Source organism: Cherax quadricarinatus, chromosome 66 (assembly GCF_038502225.1).
Source record: "Cherax quadricarinatus isolate ZL_2023a chromosome 66, ASM3850222v1, whole genome shotgun sequence".
Classification (NCBI taxonomy): Eukaryota; Metazoa; Arthropoda; class Malacostraca; order Decapoda; family Parastacidae; genus Cherax; species Cherax quadricarinatus.
In genome coordinates, this window is record NC_091357.1 from 6,347,715 (window position 1) to 6,364,516 (window position 16,802).

Here is a 16,802-nt window from a genome sequence, read left to right on the forward strand (position 1 = left end):
TAGAGTTGTAAGGCAGTGGAATAGCCTAGAAAATGACGTAGTGGAGGCAGGAACCATACACAGTTTTAAGACGAGGTTTGATAAAGCTCATGGAGCGGGGAGAGAGAGGGCCTAGTAGCAACCGGTGAAGAGGCGGGGCCAGGAGCTAGGACTCGACCCCTGCAACCACAAATAGGTGAGTACAAATAGGTGAGTACACAGCTTTTAAGGGCAACATTGTAAGTAGGTGGGGTCAAGTCCCAGGAGAGTGGCGGTCAGGTCACAAGAAGTTGCGGCCAGTCAAGGACCACTGACACACACACACACACACACACACACACACACACACACACACACACACACACACACACACACACACACACACACACACACACAACACACACACACACACACGACACACGACACACAACACACACACAACACACACAACACACGACACACACACACAACACACACACACACAACACACACACACACAACACACACACACAACACACACAACACACACACACACAACACACACAACACACAACACACACAACACACACACACACACACACACACACACACACACACACACACATTGCCAGACTCACACATACACTCCCCCCCTCCCCCACCGACATCTCATTCCTTCACCTGATCCCTCCTCTACCTCTTTCACCCTCCCCCTCCCCACCTCTCCCTCCTTCCCCCTCTCCCTCTCCCACTCACCCACTTGCTTCTCCCTCCTTCCCACTCCTCCTTCCCACTCCCCCTCCCCACTACTCTCCCACATAGCCACAGTTCCTCCTCTACCTCCCCCCCACACTCTGACATACATAATACTAACCTAACATACAGAATTACATAGGTTTCCCACTCTGAGGCAATCAGGATAAAACAAAAATGGGTTGCCAGAGAGTAACAAGAAAAACCAAGGGACAGGAGGAGGAAACTGCAAAGGAAGATTGGGCAGCAGAGCTCACAAAATGGGAACATGAATGGGGAAAGAAACTACAAGAACTTAGCATGAGAATGGAAGAGAGGATAGACATGGAAAGCAGGAAGTGGGAGGTGCAAGTCAAAGCAGCAGAGGCCAGGATACAGAGTTTAGAAGAGGAACTGAAAAATCTGAAACAGCCTAAAGAACTTAAGAACATTTTGGGATTGACAACAGAGACTGCTACCTCAGTCACAAACAAGGGGACTGTAGGGAAAGAAGGAGCAAAACTGCATGTAGAAGCTCAATCAGTGGAGACTGTAGTAAATGAAAGAGCTAAACTATATGTGGAGGCCCTAACAGACCACAGCAGAGCCCAGGGAAAGCCGAGAAGGAAAAATGACAGGCCACTGAGCCCAAGTACATTAGCTAGTGAAACTGAAGAAAGGAAAGCTGAAATGGAGGAAATCAAATTGAATGAGGGGATACACAGGGATATGCAGTGGGAGAATGAAAGGGTGAGGTCAGTCTTTGTGTATGTGCTCCAGGAAGTTGAAGGGGAAACATATGAAGCAAGAAAACAAGGGGAAAAAAAGCAATTGAAAGCATCATGAAAGCAATAGAAGACGACATGACCCAGCTGGAAAAATTTCGGAGAATAGGGGAGTTTGTAAAAAAAAGAACCTGGCCAGTGAAAGTGACCTTCAAGGCAGAATCGACTCGGAACAGGATCCTGCAGGAGAAAGCACGATTAAGGGACATGCCGGCATACAGGAAGGTGTATCTTGACCGCGACAGAACACAAGCAGAAAGGCACAAACTGAGAGAGATGGTACAAAGGCAAAAGGTGGAAAGAGAGGGGATGGAGAAGACAGACAGGAGATCCCAGACACAGGAAGATCAAATACAGCCTCCCTCACAACTTCCTATAGAAGCCTCCCAACCAGGTCAACCCCAGTGCAACCAAACACTCTAAACCAAAACACCCATGCCAAATCCAATGCCCCCACCCACTGCATTACAAACTCCACCCCCACAGCAACCACCCATAGTTCCTTATCAGGTCTCCCACTTCCCCAACCCCAATACACCTCCCAGACCACAATCTTAGAAAAGAAGTTGAAGGTGTGGTATACGAATGCAGATGGAATAACAAATAAGTATGAGGAGTGGCATGAAAGAATCAAGGAGACATCCCCAGACATAATAGCACTCACAGAAACAAAACTCACCAGAATAATAAGAGATTCAATCTTTCCATTCGGATATCAAATCCTCAGGAAAGACAGAGGGAGGAGAGGGGGAGGAGGAGTTGTACTGCTCATTAAAAACCAGTGGGGGTTTGAGAAAATGGAAGGAATGGATGGCACGGGCGAAAGGGACTACTTAGTAGGAACAATCCAGTCTGAGGGACATAAGGTGATAATTGCAGTAATGTACAACCCACCACAGAACTGCAGGAGGCCAAGAGAAGACTACGATGAGAGCAACAGAGCAATGGTCGATACACTAGCCGAGGTGGCCAGGAGAGCACACATGGGGGGAGCAAAGTTACCAGTTATGGGTGATTTCAATCACAAGGAGATTGACTGGGAAAACCTGGAGCCCCATGGGGGTCCCGAAACATGGAGAGCCAAGATGATGGATGTGGTAATGGAAAACCTCATGCATCAACATGTTAGAGACACTACCAGAGAGAGAGCGAGAGGATGAACCAGCAAGACTGGACCTTGTATTCACCTTGAGTAGTTCTGACATCGCTCCTTGAGTTTAACCCTGCCAAATGCAAAGTCATGAAGATTGGGGAAGGGCAAAGAAGACTGCAGACACAATATAGTTTAGATGGCCAAAGTCTGCAAACCTCACTCAAGGAAAAAGATCTGGGGGTGAGTATAACACCGAGCATATCTCCTGAGGCGCACATCAATCAGATAACTGCTGCAGCATACGGGCGCCTGGCAAACCTACGGATAGCGTTCAAATACCTCAGTAAGGATTCGTTCAAGACTCTGTATACCATTTACGTCAGGCCCATACTGGAGTATGCAGCACCAGTTTGGAATCCACACCTAGTCAAGCACGTCAAGAAATTAGAGAAAGTGCAAAGGTTTGCAACAAGACTAGTCCCAGAGCTACGGGGATTGTCCTACGAAGAAAGGTTGAGGGAAATCAGCCTGACGACACTGGAGGCCAGGAGGGTCAGGGGAGACATGATAACGACATATAAAATACTGCACGGAATAGATGAGGTGGACAAAGACGGGATGTTCCAGAGATGGGACACAGACACAAAAGGTCACAATTGGAAGTTGAAGACTCGGATGAATCAAAGGGATGTTAGGAAGTATTTCTTCAGTCAGAGTAGTCAAGCCGTGGAATAGCCTAGAAAGTGAAGTAGTGGAGGCGGGAACCATACATAGTTTTAAGGCGAGGTATGATAAAGCTCATGGAGCAGGGAGAGAGAGGACCTAGTAGCAATCAGTGAAGAGGTGGGGCCAGGAGCTATGAATCGACCCCTGCAACCACAAATAGGTTAGTACAAATAGGCGAGTACATCAATGACATACTATATAGAAAGCTCCTGGTTATGCTAAGCATTTCAGGCAACTTAGGTTAATTTTGTCCCCCAGGATGTGACCCACACCAGTCGGCTAACACCCAGGTACCTACTTACTACTAGGTGAATAAGGGAGCAGGTGCCTTAAGGAAACACACCCAATGTTTCCACCCATACTGGGGATCGAACCACGGACACTCAGTGTGTGAGCAGTGCATGCTACCAACTGAGTTATGGGACCCCTAATCTGGATAATACTGACTAATAATGTCTTATAGACTGAGCCAGTGTTTGAAAGAAATAGAGGGGGAGGAGGATAGGTATAGAAAGGGATAATAAGAAACAATTTTGGAAGTAAAGGACCAAGAAATACAGCATAGAACAAGGCAAGAGGTAAGAAATAGGGAAAAGAGAAAACAAGGATAGGTTTGAAGGAAAAAAGGAAGGGAGAGAAAGAAGGAAGAAGAAGGGGATGCATGTCAAAAGTAATCAAGATGAAATGCAATTAATGGAGACTATAATAAAGCTGATTAGAGAAGATTGATGTTCACTGCTGGCCTGTGAAGCAAGTGGAGGTGAAGGGGCAGGTGATAGGGAGGGAGGGAGGTATAGATGATAGGGAGGGTGAAAGGTATAGATGATAGGGAGGGTGAAAGGTATAGATGATAGGGAGACAAAGGCAGGTGACAGGGAGGAAAATAGTGTGTGGCAAAAAGACAAAGAAAAGAATAAGGAGGAAGAGACGAACATGAAAGTAGGTAAAAAAGTAATGAAAGGGAGGGAAGAAAAAAATTAGAGAGGTTAGAAATGGTGGAAAGGAGGGAGAGGCAAAAAGCAGAATGGGAGAGAGGAAATTAGGAGGAAGAAAGGGAGAGAGAGAGAGAGGGAGGGAGGGAAGGGGGATGGAGACTGATATTTACACAGCACTCACAGTCAAAGGTCACTCAGTGCTATTATACACTTATATAACCACAAAAACGGCACGTTAATGTAAAAACCTCAACTCGTAAAATTACACAAAATGTTCTCATGATGCTAAATACGCAGAAATGTACAGTACTATGTTCAATAATTGACTATCAACTGAAAATGGCATAATGCATCATCCACACTTAAACATTCACCTCTAAGTCACCCAGGACTCTACATACATGTTAATGAATAACTAAAGAAAGCATAATGAACACTTGTCAGTGCTCAATAATAACCCAAATAGAAACAAAAACTCAGATAACTAATTAATTAATTAATTTTCCGAGTTTCTGTCTCAATGTGGGCTTTTACTGAGCATATATATTAACGTTTCAGGTTGGTAGACAGCAGCCACCCAGGGAGGTACTACAGTCCTGCCAAGTGAATGTAAAACGGAAGCCTGTATTTGTTTTACATGATGGTAGGATTGCTGGTGTCTTTTGTCTGTCTCATGAACATGCAAGATTACAGGTACGTCTTCCTACTTTCTACTTACACTTAGGTCACACTAAACATACATGTACAAGCATATATATACACACCCCTCTGGGTTTTCTTCTATTTTCTTTCTAGTTCTTGTTCTTGTTTATTTCCTTTTACCTCCATGGGGAAGTGAAACACAATTCTTCCTCCGTAAGCCATGCGTGTTGTAAGAGGCAACTAAAATGCCAGAAGGGGCTAGTAACCCCTTCTCCTGTATATATTACTAAATGTAAAAAGAGAAACTTTCATTTTTCTTTTTGGACCACCCTGCCTTGGTGGGATACGGCCAGTATGTTGAAAGAGGAAAGATATATTAATGTCACTACATTTTCTATATATGCATGAGTTTCGTTTTTTAGAGTACATACCTCTAGTACTCATACCAACTAATTTCCTCCACAGGTCCAGATAATAATAATAATTTTTTTTTCTACAAGTACATGTACGAGGTATACAGGGCTAGCTGACATCAATGTACTACTATATAGGAAGCCCCTGGTTATGCAGACCATTTCTGGCAAATTATGACCCACACCAGTCCACTAGCACCCAGGAACTTATTTTGCTGATAGGTGAACATGGACAGCAGGTACCTTAAGGAATCACATCCTAATGTTTCCATTCGTAACAGAGATCGATCCCCAGACCTCAGTTCGTGAGCTGAGTGTGCTACCAACTGAGTTTCGGGACACCATGTGTTACCTTACACCCACCATACAACCAAGGTGGGAATTAATAGCATTAAGAATGAGTGGATTTTTCTCCTGGTGAGTTTTGTAAGCATGTTTTTTCCTAAAGGTGGATTTTGCACCAAGCGGTTTTTGGTTGAACCCTCATATTTATGGCGGAGAGACGCAAGATGCAGAGATGGGCGAGTGATATCACCCACGGTAATGTGCTCAGCCAAGTGGAAACTTTCAGAATTGTGGAAGACACTAATGTCTTGACATTTATTAACCGGAACATTTTGTCATAAATGGCTTCTTCATTCCTACTGCAGAGACAACTAAGAAAGGAGTATAAATAGTGATCACTATAGTATATGTACTCTATTCTTAGCTGTCTCCACATCGAGACTTAAGCCTGCAGAGCAGGCAAAACATTGCATGGTCTGATTTAGGATCTAACCTGATGCACCTACTACTCTAATAATCCTTAATCCCCCCTGCATAGCCTTAAAAAAAAATAAAGGTTAGAAGGTACATGAGTGAGTGTGGTTGGGGGACAGTTTTACCTGTCTGTCATGGACTATTCAACCAATTACAGTGCTCCACTCTTCTTATGTTCTAAAATCTAGTATGGGTCTTCCCTAGTAGGCACGGGACCCAAGGAAACAGCCCTGCTCCCTGCCCCCCACCTCCCAACTATACTTTACTAGTAGATCCTTCAATTTACAATTAACCCTTTGAGGGTCGACAGGCCCTCTCCGAGACTCGTTCTCAGGGTCGGCCAAATTAAAAAAAAAAAAAAATTCTAATGAAAAGATAGAGAATCTTTTCCCAATCATAATGACATCAAAAGTATGAAATTTGATGGAAAACTTACGGAATTATGCTCTCGCAAAGTTAGCGGTCTCGGCAATGTTTACGCATCGGCGATTTTGCCCAATTTGAGTCCCATTTTCGGCCAATTCCACTGTACTAGTCGACAAAAAATATGAATATTTCGCTAGAACTCCATTTTTTCTATCGAATGAGTGCAAGAAACCACCCATTTACCAATTTCAACTATCCAGTACAGTGGTCAGAATTTAGCAATTTTGCCAATTTCACACAAATTTCAAAAGATGCCAATTTCCGAAAAGGGTCCAGAATAAACAAGAAAGACATTCCTGGCACTAAAATGACATTTCCTCTCTTCATTAGTTGTGTCTCAAGGCCCCTCTTACATTCTTTTGCTTTCCATTTTGAATTTTTATTCTCACAAAAAATAGAAGATTTACTGTTATGCAGACTACTGCATTAGTGTAAAAAATGGTATAAATAATATTGGCGCACTTGTGAAAGAATATTAGACTCACCAGTTGATGTGTATTGGACGCTTGGCATGATTTGTTTACTTTTGAACTTTGGTAAAAATTGAACATTTCTGCTACTTTGAACTCAATTTCAAGGTACTTTTCATCGTAAAACCAGTCAAAATCATCTCAATTTCTGCAATATGTCTTCCATTCTATAAAATGAGACCAAGAAAACTAAAATACAACAATAAATACCATACGAAAATACAATGCAAAGTCGCTGTTTTATTCCAAAAAACTGTCAGTTTTTTTTTTCTCATTATGCACTGTGTGCTGCAGGATTTTTTTAGACTGTGCACACTGACCACATAGACCCATTCTTTCATATGTAGGCCTACCAGCTTTCTCCCACTAGATTTGAGGGCGCTAGAATTTAGGCGTACTAGTACGTCAAAAACCCTGGGTCATAAGCCGTACTAGTACGGCCGAAACCCTCAAAGGGTTAAAATCATCTGGTTAGATCCTGTTAAGTAAAAGGACACACATGGAACTAATATGATATTTTCTTACAGCTTGACAAAGCTCCTGGAGAGTGAAACGTTGCCACAATAAAATGTCACATTAGTTGCATTTGTATCTTTTTACTTAACATAGTCGGTAATTCTATCAATATTATTACAATCTGGATAGATCCTGGATGGGTATAAACTAGGGAGGAGTTGCCTTACACCTGGTGCCTCAGTTTACCCAGAATTAAATAGATATGAGGATGCTAGCCTACTTTTATAGGTGGTATTCTGGGGGGAAGGGGTGTTTACACAAGATGATAGGATTGAGTTTTAAACTGAGCTGAGGAAGAACAGCTAAATTTGCCATCTTATGGTATAAAGAAAGTTGTATAGCTCACAATTTAGTTTTGGGAGTAAAATACTAATTACTGAGTCCCCAGAATATTATAAACACTTGTTGAAACTAAAAAGAGAAGTTGACTCCTGCCTCAGTACCCAGCTGTTGACCTGTTCTTCTACAGAATACCCTCCTTTTTCCTCATCACTACTGGCATTTACCATATTTCCATCTAGTAGTATTTTGCCTCCCTTTGCACATGATTTTCTTGGTACTTTCTGTTCTTTTGATAACACCAGACTGTACTTGATTGCTGTCTTTTTCAGAGTCCATCAGATTATTTTTCAGCTTCTACTTAAAATGCCTATTATACAATGCAATCCCAAAAGGAAACAAAATTAAAATGATAAATAAAATACATGTGTAACAGCTGGGTATCATTATTGTTGAAATGTTTTACCTGCATGGTACACAAAATATTTCAACAATGGAGGCAGTGGAGATGTCATGTCTGAGGGCAATGTGTGGTGTGAATATAATGCAGAGAATTCATAGTTTGGAAGTTAGGAGGAGGTGCGGGATTACCAAAACTGTTGTCCAGAGGGCTGAGGAAGGGTTGTTGAGGTGGTTCGGACATGTAGAGAGAATGGAGCGAGACAGAATGACTTCAAGAGTGTATCAGTCTGTAGTGGAAGGAAGGCGGGGTAGGGGTCGGCCTAGGAAAGGTTGGAGGGAGGGGGTAAAGGAGGTTTTGTGTGCGAGGGGCTTGGACTTCCAGCAGGCGTGCGTGAGCGTGTTTGATAGGAGTGAATGGAGACGAATGGTTTTTAATACTTGACGTGCTGTTGGAGTGTGAGCAAAGTAACATTTATGAAGGGGTTCAGGGAAACCGGCAGGCCGGACTTGAGTCCTGGAGATGGGAAGTACAGTGCCTGCACTCTGAAGGAGGGGTGTTAATGTTGCAGTTTAAAAACTGTAGTGTAGAGCACCCTTCTGGCAAGACAGTGATGGAGTGAATGATGGTGAAAGTTTTTCTTTTTCGGGCCACCCTGCCTTGGTGGGAATCGGCCAGTGTGTTAATAATAATAAAAAGATACCCATCTATTACACATGCATCTTACTCACCAACTGGTTGGTATTTTATACCATTTTCAAAAACAGAGTAATATAGACTAGTTCCAGATGTTAATCTCCCTGCTTGACACTGTCTGTATGTATATCCAAGAAACTCATCTTTATCACACACACAGTGTTCCTGTCTCAGGCTTTACTACAATCTGCTGATCAACGTGCAGATACCTTGTACTATGATTATGTTATCTATGAATATATTTATATTCAGGCTATGGTAAACTACACCACAACCTATGTTTATTTAGCTAACTGGTATACAGTCTAAGTCCAATATCTTCAGCTTCTTTTTCCTACTTGTATTCTTCATCAAACCACTAATGTTATGAGGCGACTTAACAGCATTTTTTTTTTTTTGAGCTGGTCACAGTGCAACTGATGGTGACCTCTTGTAGTCTCCTCTCACTCCTTTATCTTCTTTTTTTTATCTTCAACCCTGGGACTTGAACCCCAATAAACTCTCAAACTCAAACTCTCTCTAATACTAACCTATAAATTTACTCACCTTCTTTTGTTGCTCTAGAATTTGATGATGCAGTTGTAAGTCATCTTGATGAGCTTCACACAGTGAGTCCAACACAACAGCTCCATTTGAAGTTCTCATTAGATTTGGTGATTTATTCACGTACAGCATCTGAGGAAGAGTAAAATTTAGATGGGAAGAATTTTTTTGTGTAAATAAATCACTCTTCACATAAATATGCATCACGACTTATGCTGAATGGTGGGGCCCACGGCCAAGGGTGGTTCACTTCAAATACAAATTAAAAAAAATTGTACAAATACCCAGTGTTCTAAGCCACTGTAAATCTATCTCCCACTTTTGTGCTCAATTGTAGGCCGCCTCCTGCATGTTGTTACTGTACTTGACTGTTGCAACCAGTGGTTTTCAATTATACCCATTCTTCATATATTCAGACTTCCTACAATAAATAGTCACCACTCACTACAAGCTAAGGACGAAAATACTTAAAGTAATGTGTACTGTATATGCATATTTTAGGCCTAACTATATTGTTCACTTAATATATGATAGTGTAAACATGTTAAGCAACAATTTTCATTTTACAGCAGTAGCCACGAACCTGACCAGCTGTAAGTGGGGCCCTACAGTAGCCCAAAACCTAACCAGTTGTATAAGCAGGGCCCTACAGTAGCCCAAAACCTAACCTGCTGTATAAGCAGGGCCCTCCTGTATATGGCTGGATGGTGGTTGATGGTGGGTTGCTGGTAATACTCTCGTGGTTGTCTGAAGATGTTAGGCATTGATTATGGTTGATCACTTTAGGGTAGGTATGGTGGAACTGGTTGTTGCAGCTGATAGTAGGGGTGGTGGTAGTTACAGCTGGTGGTAGTGGTGGTGATAGTCTTGTCCTCACCACTTCTCCACCCACTCTCATCAATCCATTGATCCACTTCGACATCTTGCCTACCAACATCTGTAAAAAGTACGTCATTTCAGCCATGGAGAGCGCTAAACTCGTGAGGGTCATGAAGTCATATTGTAATAATGTTGGTAGAATTACCAACAATATGTAAAGTAAAAGGACAGAAGTGCAACTAATGTGACATTATATTGTGGCAACGTTTCGCTCTCCAGGAGCTTTATCAAGCCGTTACAAACAGTACATGGACACAGAGGGTATACATATATAGGCTCAGAGTGAGGTGCAATACTAGTGGTAGTAGTAGTAGTGACATAAGTTGTAGTAGTAGTAGTAATACAATATGGTAGTACAATTAACTCGTACATGAGTAAAAGGATATAAAAGTTATTACTTGGGTAACATAAAAATAGGTTAGACAAATATAGACTGGATAGAGAAGGCCTGTTTCAGTGTTCACTCTCTGTAATGTGCTTTGTGTGATAAATTAGTTTGTAGATGAATGGTTCAGAGAACCGACATGTTGATAAATTAGACACATGTGCAACTCTTGGGTATCTTTGTGTACTATTAACAGGAGAGGCTAGGTGATGGCAGGGTTTACTGTTTTCAGGAGGATTCTTGCTAAGACTTCAGAGATGGTGAAGCTGCCTTTGTTTTGTTTAATTGTATTAGAAACAGCGATTAGTGCTGACTCAAGGCACTTGCGTCTGCGGAAATTAGTTTCTTTGATCACTAATTGGGCGTCCCTGAATTTCATGAGATGATTGGTGGAATTTCGGTGTTGTACACAGGCGTTATTCAAGTTATCGTTCCTACATGCGTAAATGTGTTCATTGAGGCGAGTGTCGAGGTTTCTTGCTGTTTCACCTACATAAATCTTGTCACAGCCTCCACAGGGTATAGTGTAAACCGCTGCATTAACTGGTTCGTGGTGCTTTGATTTTGTCCTGGTTAGATCCTTTATTGAAGTGCTGGAAGTGATGGCGACTCTAGTGTTAGCTTGTGAAAGTACTTTAGAAACGTTTAGTACAACCTGGCTGTTGGGAAGAATTATAACTTTGTTGGGAGTGGTGTTGGTGCTTGGAGAATTAATGATCTGAAGAGCTTTTTTCTTGCAATCTTTGATGAAAAAGGAAGGAAAATGTAACTCAGTGAAGGTTTGGTGAATGTATGTACATTCCTCGTCAAGAAACTCAGGACTACAAATTCGGTATTATGCTCTTAGGAAAAACCCGATGATGATGCCTGTTTTGGTCTTGGTATCTTGACTTGGTTACGTTACGTGGACGACGTCCTCGTAATAACTCCCAAACATTTTGATGTACGGAAACTTCAGGCAAGGCAAGGCTCTACGCAGTTGAACCGGCGATCCAGTTTACACTAGAAGAGTCCAATGACAAGTTACCTTTCCTCGACGTCCTCATTCACAAAGTAGATAACAACCCAAGATTTCAAGTTTATCAGAAACCTACCAATAAAAATGATCTCACACACTTTTATTCCAGTCAAGATACCAAGACCAAAAGAGGCATCATCATCGGGTTTTTCCTAAGAGCATACCGAATTTGTAGTCCTGAGTTTCTTGACGAGGAGTGTACATACATTCACCAAACCTTCACTGAGTTACATTTCCCTTCCTTTTTCATCAAAGACTGCAAGAAAAGAGCTCTTCAGATCATTAATTCTCCAAGCACCAACACCACTCCCAACAAAGTTATAATTCTTCCCAACAGCCAGGTTGTACTAAACGTTTCTAAAGTACTTTCACAAGCTAACACTAGAGTCGCCATCACTTCCAGCACTTCAATAAAGGATCTAATCAGGACAAAATCAAAGCACCACGAACCAGTTAATGCAGGGGTTTACACTATACCCTGTGGAGGCTGTGACAAGATTTATGTAGGTGAAACAGCAAGAAACCTCGACACTCGCCTCAATGAACACATTTACGCATGTAGGAACGATAACTTGAACAACGCCTGTGTACAACACCGAAATTCCACCAATCATCTCATGAAATTCAGGGACACCCAATTAGTGATCAAAGAAACTAATTTTCGCAGACGCAAGTGCCTTGAGTCAGCACTAATCGCTGTTTCTAATACAATTAAACAAAACAAAGACAGCTTCACCATCTCTGAAGCCTTAGCAAGAATCCTCCTGAAAACAGTAAACCCTGCCATCACCTAGCCTCTCCTGTTAATAGTACACAAAGCACATTACAGAGAGTGAACACTGAAACAGGCCTTCTCTATCCAGTCTATATTTGTCTAACCTATTTTTATGTTACCCAAGTAATAACTTTTATATCCTTTTACTCTTGTACGAGTTAATTGTACTACCATATTGTATTACTACTACAACTTATGCCACTACTACTACTACTACTACTACCACTAGTATTGCACCTCACTCTGAGCCTATATATACCATCTGTGTCCATGTACTGTTTGTAACGGCTTGACAAAGCTCCTGGAGAGCAAAACGTTGCCACAATATAATGTCACATTAGTTTCACTTCTGTCCTTTTACTTTACATGAAGTCACATCTCAGACATAAACTGAGTAAATCTGTTACATACTAATGAGTACATTTGCTACAACACATTAATGAATACATCTGTTACAACACATACACACACACTAAAATAAACTACACATACAAAACATAACATACATGTTTCAGAATGAATACTAATTCAAGGATATGAAATGAAATGTATAATCCTGCATGGATATAATCCACCATGGGTGTGTCCTCCGTGGGGAGTTAGAAGGAGAGAAGAAAGAAGAGGATGGGAGAAGAGGTGGAGAAGGATAGATAAGAAAGAGAATGAGAGAAGAGGAATGTAGATGGGAGGGAGAGAAAGAAAATATGAGAGAGAGATTGAGAGAGAGACTGACTGACTCCTCTGATTGTCACTTCAATTCGGTGACAATTTTCGGGGAAGATTGGATACCAGGGGTGAGGAGGAGGAGGGGGTAGGGGGAGAGGAGGGGAGGAGTTAGGGGGAGAGGAGGGGAGGAGTTAGGGGGAGAGGAGGGGAGGAGTTAGGGGGAGAGGAGGGGAGGAGTTAGGGGGAGAGGAGGGGAGGAGTTAGGGGGAGGTAGGGGAAGAGGAGGAGGTAGGGGAAGAGGAGGAGGAGGTAGGGGAAGAGGAGGAGGTAGGGGAAGAGGAGGAGGTAGGGGAAGAGGAGGAGGAGGAGGAGGTAGGGGAAGAGGAGGAGGAGGTAGGGGAAGAGGAGGAGGAGGAGGTAGGGGAAGAGGAGGAGGAGGAGGAAGGGGAAGAGGAGGAGGAGGAGGAGGTAGGGGAAGAGGAGGAGGAGGAGGAGGTAGGGGAAGAGGAGGAGGAGGAGGAGGTAGGGGAAGAGGAGGAGGAGGTAGGGGAAGTGGAGGAGGAGGTACGGGAAGAGGAGGAGGTAGGGGGAGGTGGTAGTAGGGGAAGAGGCAGTAAGGCAGGAGGAGGGAGGGGGAGGGGGAGGAGGGAGGGGTAAGAGGAAGTAGGGGGAAGAAAGAGAAAGGAGGTAGGGGGAAGAAAGAGAAAGGAGGTAGGGGTAAGAGGAAGTAGGGGAAAGAAAGAGAAAGGAGGTAAGATGTCAGAGGAAAGGGGTAGGTAGGTAGGCAGGAGGATGGATGGCAGGCAGGAGGATGGAGGACAGGCAGGAGGATGGATGGTAGGTAAGAGGATGATAGGCAGGAGAATGACAGGCAGGAGAATGACAGGCAGGAGAATAACAGGCAGGAGAATGACAGGTAGGAGAATGACAGGCAGGAGGATGACAGGCAGGAGGATGACAGGCAGGAGGATGACAGGAAGGAGGATGACAGGCAGGAGGATGACAGGCAGGAGGATAGCAGGCAGGAGGATGACAGGCAGGAGGATAGTAGGCAGGAGGATGACAGGCAGGAGGATGACAGGCAGGAGGACAGCAGACAGGAGGATAGCAGGCAGGAGGATGACAGACAGGAGGATAGCGGGCAGGAGGATGACAGACAGGAGGATAGCAGGCAGGAGGATAACAGGCAGGAGGATAACAGGCAGGAGGATAACAGGCAGGAGGACAACAGGCAGGAGGACAACAGGCAGGAGGACAGCAGGCAGGAGGACAACAGGCAGGAGGATAACAGGCAGGAGGATAACAGGCAGGAGGACAGCAGGCAGGAGGATAACAGGCAGGAGGACAGCAGGCAGGAGGACAGCAGGCAGGAGGATAACAGGCAGGAGGATAACAGGCAGGAGGACAGCAGGCAGGAGGACAGCAGGCAGGACAGCAGGCAGGAGGATAACAGGCAGAAGGATAGCAGGCAGGAGGATAACAGGCAGGAGGACAGCAGGCAGGAGGATAACAGGCAGATTGAGTGTACAAGACACAAAAATGAGCTAAGGATTATTTCAAGGTCAGTGTTACTGCCAGTATTAAACTGTTATCACTACACACGCTGTGGTAAATAGATTCCCTCCCTTCCTTCTTCCCCCCTCCTTCCTCTATCTCCCCTTCCTTCACCCTCTCCAGACGAGGGGATCGATCGAGACCGAGAACTGCCTAGTGACCTGTGTCCACTGGCCCCCTCCGTTCCCCTCCCCCCTCACCCTCCAATATACAGGAAAATTGAGAAAGCTTTTCGCATGGGTTGCTGCAGGGAGGGACGGGGAGTGCAGTGAAGTGTTGGGGGGGGAGGGGGGAATGCAGTGAAGTGTAGAAAAGGATGAGGGATACAGTGAGGTGTATGAACGGGAGAGGGGGGGAGGGTTGCAATAAGGTGTGGGAAGGCGGGGAATGGTGATGTTGAGGGGAGAGGGGTGCAGCTTTGTGCAGGAGGGTCACGCTTATACGGCAGGTTAAGTTCCGGGCTACTGTAGGGTCCCGCTTATACGGCAGGTTAAGTTCCGGGCTACTGTAGGGTCCCGCTTATACGGCAGGTTAAGTTCCGGGCTACTGTAGGGGCCCGCTTATACGGCAGGTTAAGCTCCGGGCTACTGTAGGGTCCCACTTATACGGCAGGTTAAGTTCCGGGCTACTGTAGGGTCCCGCTTATACGGCAGGTTAAGTTCCGGGCTACTGTAGGGTCCCGCTTATACGGCAGGTTAAGTTCTGGGCTACTGTAGGGTCCCACTTATACGGCAGGTTAAGTTCCGGGCTACTGTAGGGTCCCGCTTATATGGCAGGTTAAGTTCCGGGCTACTGTAGGGTCCCGCTTATACGGCAGGTTAAGTTCCGAAAATCGCTGTAAAGTGAATAATTTTTTTCATATTCAAATACACATAAAAGAGTGATAACATAGTGAGTGTAGATAAATGGTTCAGAGAACCTACAAGTTGATAACTTAGACACATGTGCAACACTTGGGTATCTTTAATAAGAAAACGTTTATCCACACTACGTAAGGCTACGACCCACCACCAACAACAACCCAGTTTGATAAGTCTGTCAACAAAGTAGTAATGGTCTCGGCGGGACCGCCAGGAGAGAGCAGAGGCGACAAAGTCTAAACCAAGAGAGACGAACAACCAAATAAGTGTAAAAAAAAAAAAAACAATAAACCAGAATGGGCTGCAGAACTTGAATTGGCAAAATATAAATGTATTAAGTTGGGTTGTTGGTGGTTGTGGGTCGGAGCCTCACGTAGTAATAACGACCTGGTTAGTGTCTCAGTCTCGTGAACACGTAATTTAAGAAGAGGGACTTTTTATGACTTCAAAGGAGGACTATTTATGACCTCAAAGAGGGACTTTTATGCCTTTTTCAAACGAGAGGGACTTTTATGCGTTTTTCAAAGGAGATGGTCTTTTTATGACTTTTAAGAGGGACTTTTTATGCCCTTTTCAAAGGAAAGGGACTTTTATGCCTTTTTCAAAGGAGAGGGCCTTTTATGCCTTTTTCAAGGGGGAGGTTTTTTTATACCTTTTCAAAGAGAAGCGTTTTAACACCTTTTTCAAATGAGATGAAAGATCTTTGATGCCTTTTTCAAATAAGAGGGACTTTTATGCCTTTTATAAGGGGGATTCTTTAAGGTCATGGATTCTTGGCACAGACTGGAGGAGTTGTATATACTTTTTTTTCAGTAAGCTTTGTGAAGAACAACAAGACAACACCGTGACTGGAACAACACACATATAACCCGCACATAGGAGAGAGAAACTTACCACGACGTTTCGGTCCAACTTGGACCATTTAGAGTCACAGTGACTGTAAATGGCCCAAGTCGGACCGAAACGTTGTCGTAAACTCCTCTCTTCTATATGCGGGTTATTTGTTTATTGTTCTATAGTTTACCATCCTCAAGGGAGGTTCCTTGACGCTGGTGAGGGGCTCTTGATCTAGGGAATTGGATCTGTGCTCCGGTTCCCTGAAATGAGCTTGAATACCTTCCATCCCCCCCACATGCTCTGTATAATCCTACGGGTTTAACGCTCCCCCATGATTATAATGTGATGGATAAGTGGGCCAGCGCGCCTGGTTGAACAGGCAGTCAGATGAAAGCCTGGTCCCAGGCCGCCCTGCAAGGCTAAACAAAGCCAGGCAACAGCCTAGTTGAATAGGC

At 43.9% G+C, this 16,802-nt stretch overlaps 1 protein-coding gene across 1 annotated transcript in view; it reads right to left on the bottom strand.

Annotated features, from left to right (window-relative positions):
* The window catches only part of LOC128704139 (uncharacterized), a 373,177-nt gene that overhangs the window by 19,633 nt on the left and 336,742 nt on the right, over positions 1-16,802 (bottom strand). The window contains exons 6-7 of the mRNA XM_070099007.1: positions 10,042-10,310; positions 9,377-9,505 (exon numbers count right to left, since the gene is read on the bottom strand). The gene's annotated coding sequence lies outside the window, so the exon portion shown is untranslated. The remainder of the gene's footprint in view (positions 1-9,376; positions 9,506-10,041; positions 10,311-16,802) is intronic.